Here is a 10,307-nt window from a genome sequence, read left to right as displayed (position 1 = left end):
TGTTGCAGTGCTGTGTTTTGGATTTGGAATAAGAATGGTGTTGATAGCACACTGATGTTTTGGGTTTTGCTAAATCGTCTTCTTCCTAAGGCAAGGACTTTTTCCTTGTCTCACATTCTGTCAGTGAGGAGGTACCCAAAAAACTTGAGAAGGAGCATAGCTGGGACAGGTGACCTGAACTGACCAAAGGGATATTCCACACCATGGAACATTATTCCCAGTATATAAACTGGGGGGAGTTACCTGGAAGAGGGGACAATCTTGGTTCAGGAAGAGGAGGGTGTGGCAGCTGTCAGCAGGTGGGGAGCAATTGTGTTGCACATCACTTGTTTTTTTCCCTTTTAATTATCATTATTATTTGCCATAATTACTGAATTTTACTTTATTTTCCATTATTAAACTGTTTCTATGTCTCTATTAAACTGTTCTCTATCTCTCTAACCTATGGGATTTGATTCTCCTTCCCATTCCGGCAGGGTGGGGAGTGGGGACAGAAGGGGGTTGAGAGAGCAGCTGTGTGAGAGTGGCTTAACATCCAGCTGGGCTTAATCCACAGCCAAAGCTTTTATGTCAAGAGATTGCTGTAGAGTTATGCCATCACTGGTATCAAAGTGTTGACTCAGGCAATACAAGCTACCAGTTCCAGTGACTTCAGGATATGATATGAGCTCCTAAGAAGAGTAGTGTGGAGTTCTGGTCCTGTCTATGGCCAACATGGTGACAGACTCCAGGTACATTGAAAACTGTGGGTTTGCAGCCTGGTTCAGCAGGGAATTTACCCTTTGTCTGAATGTCTCCCCATTCCCGAAGTTGCTTGATAATATCTCCATAAAAGAGAAATTCAGGAAATGTGGTCCTCGTGTGAGGCAAATAGGAATGGCTGCTTTGGTACAAAGCAATTCCCAATGAATTTTTCAAGCAAGCTAAGAAATTCACTCTCACATGGATGATATTCCATCATGAAGTGAAAAGTCACAGCCTGTTCCAGTCAATGATTTCAGACAGGCTCCTTGTCTGGAAATGTTAGAAAGATAATGGTCAAGGACCTTGAGTCTGGCTGCTGCACGGTCTCTGACAGTTAAAACTACACTTTTGTTAAAGATTTTTTTTCAGGGGATGATCACTGAAACCCTTATCCCCACATGCTGGGGGCTGGTATGCTCCTGCTGGCTGTTTCTGAGGGGCTGACTTGGAGAAATGGAATTAAGGCATACCAAGTAGATAAAGATATTGACCTGTGACATTGCCATCACTCAGAGTATAAAAGGCACGGGAGAGAAGGGTGATTGAAATAGCTTCTTTATTCTGGAGACAAAATATACTATTTCATTCTCTCATTGCCTGGGCACAATGTGCTGGGCAGAAGGATCAACTGTGTTGAAACTACTGGCTATGGGATAAGATTTGTCCTCTTCAGTGCACTGATGCTGGGTGTAATCTCATGAGTCAGAGCAGGAGATAGATGAGGTGTTGGAAAAAATCTGGACTCAGATGTCCTGTTGGTTATGGTCATATTTGGAGGGAAGAAAGCCTATTCAACAGCAGCTGGTGCATTTCTCTGTGGCATTCAGGAAGGTGCCTTCCAGTTGATTAAGGGTAGCATAATGATCATGCAGCATTTTTTTTGGTTGACATATTCATGTATTTACTGCAGCCAGCAAACCGTGTGCCACTAATGGTCCTGGCTGAGTGTAGGAAGCCTTTTCTCTGCAAGCCAGTCCTTTCAAGCACCTTCACAATACCCATCACTCATGGATTATCAAGGTTTTAATCCACTTCACTATCAAAGTGCCGACAGCTGGCTTGCCAACGCTAAGCCTGTGGAATCATGGATCTGCCAGGTATCTGAGGTAGCCGTGCCAATTATGACTGGGGGTGTAGACCTCTACACAAGCTGACACATCCTGCTGGGGAACGGCCCTTGAGAGGCTCAAGTGGCATCTCCAGCCCTTCAGCTGGGTGGCTTTGGCAGCTGCCACAGCCCAAGCAGGGCTGGCAGGTCGCTCTCAGCACAGGAACGTGCAGCACGGCCCTCTCAGACTCACATCACCATGGCATCCAGCTGCAAGCGGACGATGGAAGCTCCCCAGGGACGTTTCCGTTTGTGAATGGGAATTTACAAACTGATAAAAAGCAGATAAAATAGGCTGAATGCTGGAAGGACAAAAAGCAATTCTGTGCAAAACCATGTGTCTGCACATGTATGTCTAGAAAATGTCCTGATCCCCATCTGAGCCTGGTTTTAGTCAGGAACCAAAAGGTAGTCATCCTCCTTTTCCTTCCCCAAATTATTGTTGTTGGCTCTCTTTTGGGACAGAAAATTTTGGTCCAGCGTAAAGATAGTCTTTAAACCCTTTGTTTTATTCACCAAGCACAAGTCTATGTTGAATATGCAATGGAGAAAATCCACAAAAATGCTGTCTGAGATTCATTTATGAGCCTGTCATTGCCCTAAGGGGGCTGCTTTGACCAGACGTGCTCAGTGCCAAAATGAGACCACAGAGTTCATTAAAATGTCAGGAATTAGCCGCGTATATTCCCCACATTCTGTTACTTACTTTTCATTTGTACTTTTCAAAAATGTGTTTTGCCCTCATATGAATCCATCAGGGAAAAAAAGAATTTTTTTTATTTGCTTCTGATTTCTGATTCAATTTTCTAATTGAATCAGAAATCAGAAGCAAATAAAAAAAAATTAGAGCTCAGATGCAAATGCATCTGATAACTTAGATATGCCTGATGAGGTGCTCCCAAGCCTAAATCCAGGATGAGAGGGGGAACCGCCTGGGAAGACACATATACTGTTCTCCAGGGTGTAATCTGTAAGCAGAGCCAGTTTTAAGAGGCCACTTTGCAGAGTTGGTGCTGGGGAGGAAGACCCAACACCACGTCCCAGTGAGCTCGGTCTCTGAGCCATGGAGCCCCTCACCAGAAGGAATTTCTCCACATCTTATTTCCAATGTCTTCAGAAAAAAATACCTTCATGACAAATATTGCTCCTACATCCTTGGGAAAAAGTTGTGGTTTTTTGACCAGGATTACCTTTTCTTTTTCCAGTGCAAGATTAGGTCTTGGCCAATGAAGCTGCCTGCTGAGTTTTGGGGAGCTGGCGGTGTGTGTTCTGTACCTGCGGATGCCAGTGGGGTGGTTCTGCACTCTGACTTTGACAGGCTATAACAGCCTTGATGTCCTGCTCTTTCTCTCACCTGTAAAAACACAAATAATTCAGAACTGTCTATAACTTAAAGCTGTCCAGGAGAGAAAAGTTTTCTCTGTCTTCTGTTAGTCCCAAGGCTTGAGATGATCCAAGGTGGAATTAATATTCCTTCAATCTCGCTGCTGCCATATATCAGATTTCCCTTAAACCACTGTAATCAAAACACTTATCACTGAACATTACACTTAACAAGCAATTTCCACATTTGCATGTAGCATTGGTTACCACTCAGAAGCAGTTTACAGCTCTGTAATCATTGCAAGGAATTTTCTCCATATGCCCCTGAAAATATCCAAGCTGGTGTTCCTGAACTGGACTGGTTAACTTATTCAGGGTTACCCTCATAAAAGGCTTTCAGAAACACTATGACTTACTGGTTGTATTCTACCTCTATATTTTCTTTGTCTTTTGAAGCTGAGATCATTGTATATATGAGTGTGTGTATATATGTATTTTCTTTATATGTGTGAATATATATATACATGATGTAACTGTATATGTATAATTGGACTGTAAGATTATATTAAATATTCAATATAAATTCACTTTGTTATAGGTGTGCATGGGAGTTCAGCAAAAGAATGGACTATGTTCAAGTTAGAATATCTAGAGTTTCAACAAGGTGAAGAAGAGTGGTGACAACTGGCTGGGCTCAAGCACAGTAATCCACATTTGAGCAAATTTCCTGGGATTTTCCTGGGCATCTTGCTTGGTTTTGGATGACAGAATATGCCTCAGAGCAATTTCTTTCCTTTCTGGAGTCTGTGAGGACCTCTCCAGTTGGGTGCACAAAGTCAAAAGCACCTTCTGCACACCTATTTCCCCTGTTTGATAGGGACTGCCTCTGACAATGCAGCCAGGGGCTTTCCCTACCCCTTCCAAGGAGGCAGAAGAGACCTGAGTTCAGGCTCCAGCACCTTTTTTTCCCAATCAGCCTAAGTTTGTGGTCCCAGGATGGGTACTGGAGAACCTTTTGGAGGAGTTTCTCCCCTGGGACTGGAGCAGTTGCTGTGAAACCCATTGTAACTCATCTGCAGAGAAGCAGCTGCCACTGTGACCCCACTCTGCAGAGCACCTGCACTTCCTGGCAATCCTGCTGGCAAACCTGCAAGCTCTGCTACTTCAGAGCATTGTTTCCTGCCTCATTTCTCTGTTGTATCTCTCTTCTGAAAGCCACTCCTGATTTACAGCAGCCTAGCTTGGACAGGGTAACTTAGATCAAAATTTGAGGCGTGCAGCAGCTATTCACTTCCATAGACCATTACACTTTATCACCAGAAATCTTTAGATTCAAATTATTTGGAGAGTTATTTAGAAACCAATAGACCTTGGTAATACATCCCACTGGAGGGGTTGTGCTGTGGGCAAAGAGAGGAGGACTTAGATGGTGCTTGTTAGCCTTCCCGAAATATAAATGCTTCTGACGTGCACATCTGTGCAACAGCTGGCAGGGATTACTGCCTGGACCTGATTACAGCTGTCCAGTGGACTCAAACATTCTGGCATCTGCGTGGGGATAGCCTCTGCCATAGCTGAGGATCCATCCATTTCTGTTTAATCCACACAAAGGATCTTGCATTAACAAAATTTCATTGTTTGCCTTTCTTGAGAGAGCCCAAGGCCTCCAGACATTGCAGGTGCCTTGGCCAAAACCTGGGGGTGGAGGAAAGCCTCCAACCCACGTGGAAAGCACACACTCATCCTGAGAGAGTCAGTGGGGAGATGGGAACCTGATGAGAAACAAAATAAAATGCAAATCATCGTTAACGTTTCATGTTACGTTGTTTGACATCCGTTCTGGCACTGACCCCTTTGTCTGAGAGAAAAAGACAAACTCAGGGGACTGAGAGAAAAACAAGTTTTTTTTAATTATCACAACGAACAAAAACTGCATTTAATTCTCTCTGAACTGCTATCTTGCTCAAATCAGTTTTGACTTGGAAACATGGAAGAAGATCATCAAGAAAACCAAATTAATTATTCCACTGGCATGTCTGAGGTGGTATGAAACCATGCTGTTGTTTTTGCTCTTTACTGCAGTTGGGTTTTGGAGCTTCAATGGATCAGAATGAAACATAGAAGCTGCTACTCCTTATTTGAGCGTTCATTTGATTATTGTAGGAATTCATGAAAGATAAAGTTAGACAAACCAAGTTTATATTGTGTAACTTCTAACCTAGAGATACATTGCACAAGTACAATTAAAATTAATGTAGGGCTAGGCTTTCATGTAGAACTTTGGTCACAAATCTGTAACTAAATCCGCCGGCTATAAGCAATTTTGCTCTGTTAACTTTGAAAGATCACATCTGCTTAATTAAGATGATGAAATTACTTAATGTTTAAGAAAAAAAGTCAGTGAAATAATGTTAAAGCTTATATTTGGTGTTATTCACTGTTCCTATGTTTGAGACGTCAATAGGGCAATCCATCCAAATTGATCACCAAAAAAAGCACTTCATGTTGCCAAGGATCCACACAAGAAGGCAGCAGTGTTGCCCCAAACCCTGCTGTTCTGAAGACTGGATCATTAATTATGCAGAAGCAGGACCTCAGCAAGAGGTGATCTCTGTTAGCCATCATTCAGAGGCTGTGTTTTGTTCCTGAAAGCCACTGATGAGGTGACAAGCTGGCCATGGTCACTCCAGACAAGGACCCTTCTGGCCCATCATTCTGTGCCCAGGTGGATGGTGAGGGGAGGGCAGGAGCAGTGGGACAAATCCTTCTGTCCCTAATATTCTCCCAGCCTCTCCTTATATTCAGCTCAGGGGCTCCCAGAGCCTGCTGCACTTTGTCATTCAGTAATCAAAGAGCCTCTCCTCCTGGCACTTTGCCATCTTCCCTTTGAACTCATGAAACACCATCCAAACACCACCCTTTGGAAAAGACTTCCTGAGGTCCTAAGCTCCACCACTCTTTCCAGGAGCACCACCTCCTTGTGTCCTGACCCTGGCTTACTTGTTTGCCTCCCTGTAATTCGGCAGCAGTCAAGGAGAGGCCGCCCCGTTCCCTGTAGGAAATTCCAACATCTCTCTTCATAAAGACCATCTCTGTGTGACAAAGGCTGGCCAGCTCCCCAAGCATACTGACAATAAAGTATTTTGGTCCAGAGCAAATTTTTGGCCCTTTTAACAAAGGGGAGCTAGGATAGATGGACGGATTGCCCAAGAGGTGAAGGCAGGTGGCCATGCCAGGTAGCAGCTTGGTGGTGGGTGAGGTGACCAAGCACTGGGACCAGATGGGGGCATCCAGCAGGCACGTGAGGAGCAGCCAGGGGTGGGAATGGGGTGAGTGGGGATCCCAGGAGCCAGGCAACGGGTGCACTCAGGGCCCTGGCAGCCAACAGCAAAGGCCAGACACACTGCTCTAGGGGTTTTTGGCTTGTTTTCCACCTTCAAGAGGAAGGAGGCTGTGACAGGAAAGTAGGAATTAATCTCCTGGCTCAATCTCAAAGTCCAGTCTGTTCAGCAATTCTGATGCAGACTAGTGTTGGACGCTTCCCAGGGTAGAGAAAAACCTGTGTTTTTCATCCCAACACCAGGAGTTAAACACTGGCTTCCAGGAGGCCATTCAAGAGCTTTTTCAACTTTATTCTCATTTGGTTTAGCAACGACAATAGCGGCACTGGGTGCTCCTGATCGCGCCCGCTGCCCTTTGAGAACGGGAGGCAATAGGGAAGCGGAACTGGAAACAATTCCTGTGGCTAAAATCTGCAGAACAGAGGTGAACTGTTGGCTGAGCCAACACGGGCTCATACAGATATCTGAGAGTGTTCTGGGCAGGAAAACTCTTCATCTGGGAAACAGGAAGACCCCCCAAAAGGCATTAGCAAACCTTTTTAAACTTCCTGATCACATAGCTCTGTTTACACCACCCGCGTTATTTACTGGCCATGTGCTTGACAAGCACTTAACATGAGGAATACTAATTCAAGGTGGCAGTAAATTTCAGGAAGACAAGCATTTTTCAACCAACATTTTTTTAATTAATATTTTTTCCAGCCTTACCTAAACACAGGGACCTGCTTATATGGAGATTTGTATGGTAAATAATTTTACTTTCTCCATACATTTGTTTCAAATATAGGAAAGAAATACTTCTCTTTAATTTTCTACTAAATCCAAATTATATTCTCATAAGCAAATTAATAGTATCACACCTTTATATACTTGCTGGTTTTCTGATTTCTGTGTCAGAATCTCTTTATATGAGGTCTGAAGGGAATAATATCACTTGCTTCAACCCTGCAGGTAGTTGCCAAAGGAATGTACAGTGAGAATAAAGCCAATTAGGTATTAAGATGGCCTCTCCTGCTCTGCCAGGAATACTTTTATATTCATACCAAATGTTTCGCACCCTCAAGTCAGTTGTAGCTGCACTCATTGTTTTTCACAGCTTCCCAAAAGTGAGGGACACAGCAGCTGGGGCTGGCTCCAGTTTGGGGGAGCAGGAGATTAATTTGTCAGTCAAACAGCCAGAGTTGCAGAGATTTTGGAAGCATGGATCAAATCCTGGTCCACGGTGCATCATCACCTCAAACTGAGACCATCACATGGAATAGATTGATGAGGGCACAGCAAAATCAATCCCCTGTATGCCATAAAAACCTATCAGCACGTGCAAGGACACGTGTGATGTGGTATCTACAAAATTGCATTTACACATGACAGCAGAATCCTCTGTTTATGTAATCATTGTATTGGCATTCACTACAACCTGCTTTCAGGAGCATATTTTGAATTTTCAAAGCATGGCTAAGCTGGCAGGTGCTGTGTGAGTCAACATCAAAGTGTAAAATTGCATGTGAGTGATGTCCTATCATATGTGAATATCAGCGCTACGCAAGGACACAAAAGAAACCTTCACAGGGTTCAGGTTCAGTATACTTTAATTAAAATTAATTATGGCAATGACCTCAAACTAGATGCAATCACAGCTGATGACTTTGTTTTAAAAATGTGGTGAATGTTCAAAGCACAACCCTGAGTTTTAAGTGCTGGAGATGTCTTTTTGCTTGTTTTTGCAATCGGATTTTCAGATTCTCAGGAAGTCCCTAGAGCATTGTGGTTGCTGATTATGCAAAAATATACATTTATTTATTTATTACCCCCTATTACAAAAAAGCAAAGTGTCCTTTAAGGAGAGGGTGGATGAGCTGCAAAGGGTTACACACATCTAGACTTTTGCTGGGTGATACAATGCATCCTTGCCATACAGGAGGACAGCAGCTCAGAGCCTCGCACTCTGCCAAACTGAGCCACCCAAGAAGAAACCCAGCAGCCACCAAGGTGGTGAGCCAACAGCACTGTCTCTGGTGCTCCAGCTCTGTGCCCTCAGCTCCTCCCTTGGGCCTTCCCTGTCCCTTCCTGAAAAGGGACATGAGCCATGTTCCTGGGAGCGAATGACAGGGCTGGGCACGGGTGGGCCAGGCTGCAGGCCACCATTTTCCACCTGGGAAAAGAGGGAAATTTCTTCTGCTGATGGAACTGGCTCAGCTCCACTGAGCTCATTAGGAGGATTTGTGTTTGCATCAGCTGCACATCTGTGTCCCAGCTTCCTTTGCCTACACCTCCCATGGATGAAGGGGTCTGAAAAAGACGCCCGGAATGTCGCTCTAAGTGACTGTTTTGATGCAGGGCCGGGCAGGGCAGAGTCCCTTGCGTGTGACAAGCCAGGCGTAGCATGGACACTATCGATGTGTGTTGGGTCAGCTCTCAGCTCCCTGAGCCACCACAGCCTCAGCAGCAGCGCTGGGAGTGCGAGGGAAGCAGCAGGCTGGCAGCTCACAGACCTGACCTTGCTGTGCCTCACCCCTGAGTCTCTCTCTTCAGATGTCACACATCCAGGATGCTGAACTCAATGGCAAATGGGAACTTTGCACTTGGACTCGGCAGAAATGCAATTAAGTCATCAGTGTAAATCAGCTTCATTTTATTTATCCGCGCAACATCAGGCTGATGCAAGTCCCACGGAAAGCTGCTTAGAGCTGCTTTCTGGTTACCTTGGTGGGTACGTCCTCTGTTGTGTTTCCTCTGAGTTTTCCCTGCCCTCTTTTCCCTTTTCCTGTGTCTTGCACAATGTTGTGCTGGCTGTCAGCATTCAGTGAGCTACAAAGAAACAAAAGGGTAAACTTTTCCCATGAGAATTAAACCAAAACACAGCAGAAGGTTGTTCAGCAACTCTGTGAAGAGCAAGGGAAGCCAGCAGGGCTCCTGAAACACCTCTGTAGCAGTGTCATTAAGTTTTATAACTAAATCAAGGCTTAATGCCTTATTGCATTTGAAATAATATTTCAGACTCAGGGAAGGGATATTTTCCTCCAGCTGTGTGACATACATGCACTCCACACAGCCACCTCCAGGCTGCTCAGGTAGAGGCTTCCATCCATGGTCACTTTGAAACCAAATGTGGAACCACAAGGACAAGAAAAATGCTCTCCCACTGACAAAGAAACAGTGGCAGAATAAGTCACCAGCACATGCAGAACCAACAGCAGCAGTAGAGTCTTTTTACGGTATTAATCACATTGATTGGGGGATTTTTATCTCTCTGTTGCTCAGAAAACAGAATGCTTGCTTTCATTGCTGGAAGTCACGCTTACAGGTCTCCACTACAGTCCTATTGCAGCAGAACACACTCCCCCCAAACACTCCAAAACTTACCTTCTTCTGGGAAGAAGGTAAGTTTTATCATTACAAGTGCTGTCTCTACTGCAGTCTTTGCTGACAAAGTCCTACAGACAAAAATATCTATACAGCAGCCTTCAGTCACTCCTGGTTGCACATCTTAAGATGTGGATGCAAATAGTCTGTTTGTATTAACTGAAAAAACCTGTTTTTTCTGCTCCCAGCAGTATGAAACAGCTCCCCACACATCCTCTTATTCATATTCATTTATTCCCAGCTTTAAATATGTTTTCCCAGCTGCTAAAGTAAATCTTATTCACACTTACGACAATAGAGATTTAAAATCTCTATCAATCTGATAATATTAGACATTCATCTTGAAAGCACAATTTGAACCACGACCACACAAGCAAGTGCACTTGTTTATCACCACTGTGGTTCTTTGTAACAATGTGGTTGCTTGA

The 10,307-nt window shown here is 44.3% G+C and overlaps 1 long non-coding RNA gene across 1 annotated transcript in view; it reads right to left on the bottom strand.

Moving 5' to 3' along the window:
• Positions 1-3,062: 3,062 nt before the first annotated feature.
• LOC135298241 (uncharacterized) overlaps positions 3,063-10,307 on the bottom strand; it is a 50,745-nt gene continuing 43,500 nt past the window's right edge. The window contains exon 3 of the long non-coding RNA XR_010360258.1: positions 3,063-3,206. This is a non-coding gene — a long non-coding RNA (uncharacterized LOC135298241). The remainder of the gene's footprint in view (positions 3,207-10,307) is intronic.

This window comes from Passer domesticus, chromosome 3 (assembly GCF_036417665.1).
Source record: "Passer domesticus isolate bPasDom1 chromosome 3, bPasDom1.hap1, whole genome shotgun sequence".
NCBI lineage: Eukaryota > Metazoa > Chordata > Aves > Passeriformes > Passeridae > Passer > Passer domesticus.
Note: the sequence above shows the minus strand (reverse complement) of the source record. Positions and strands in the feature narration are given on the sequence as shown.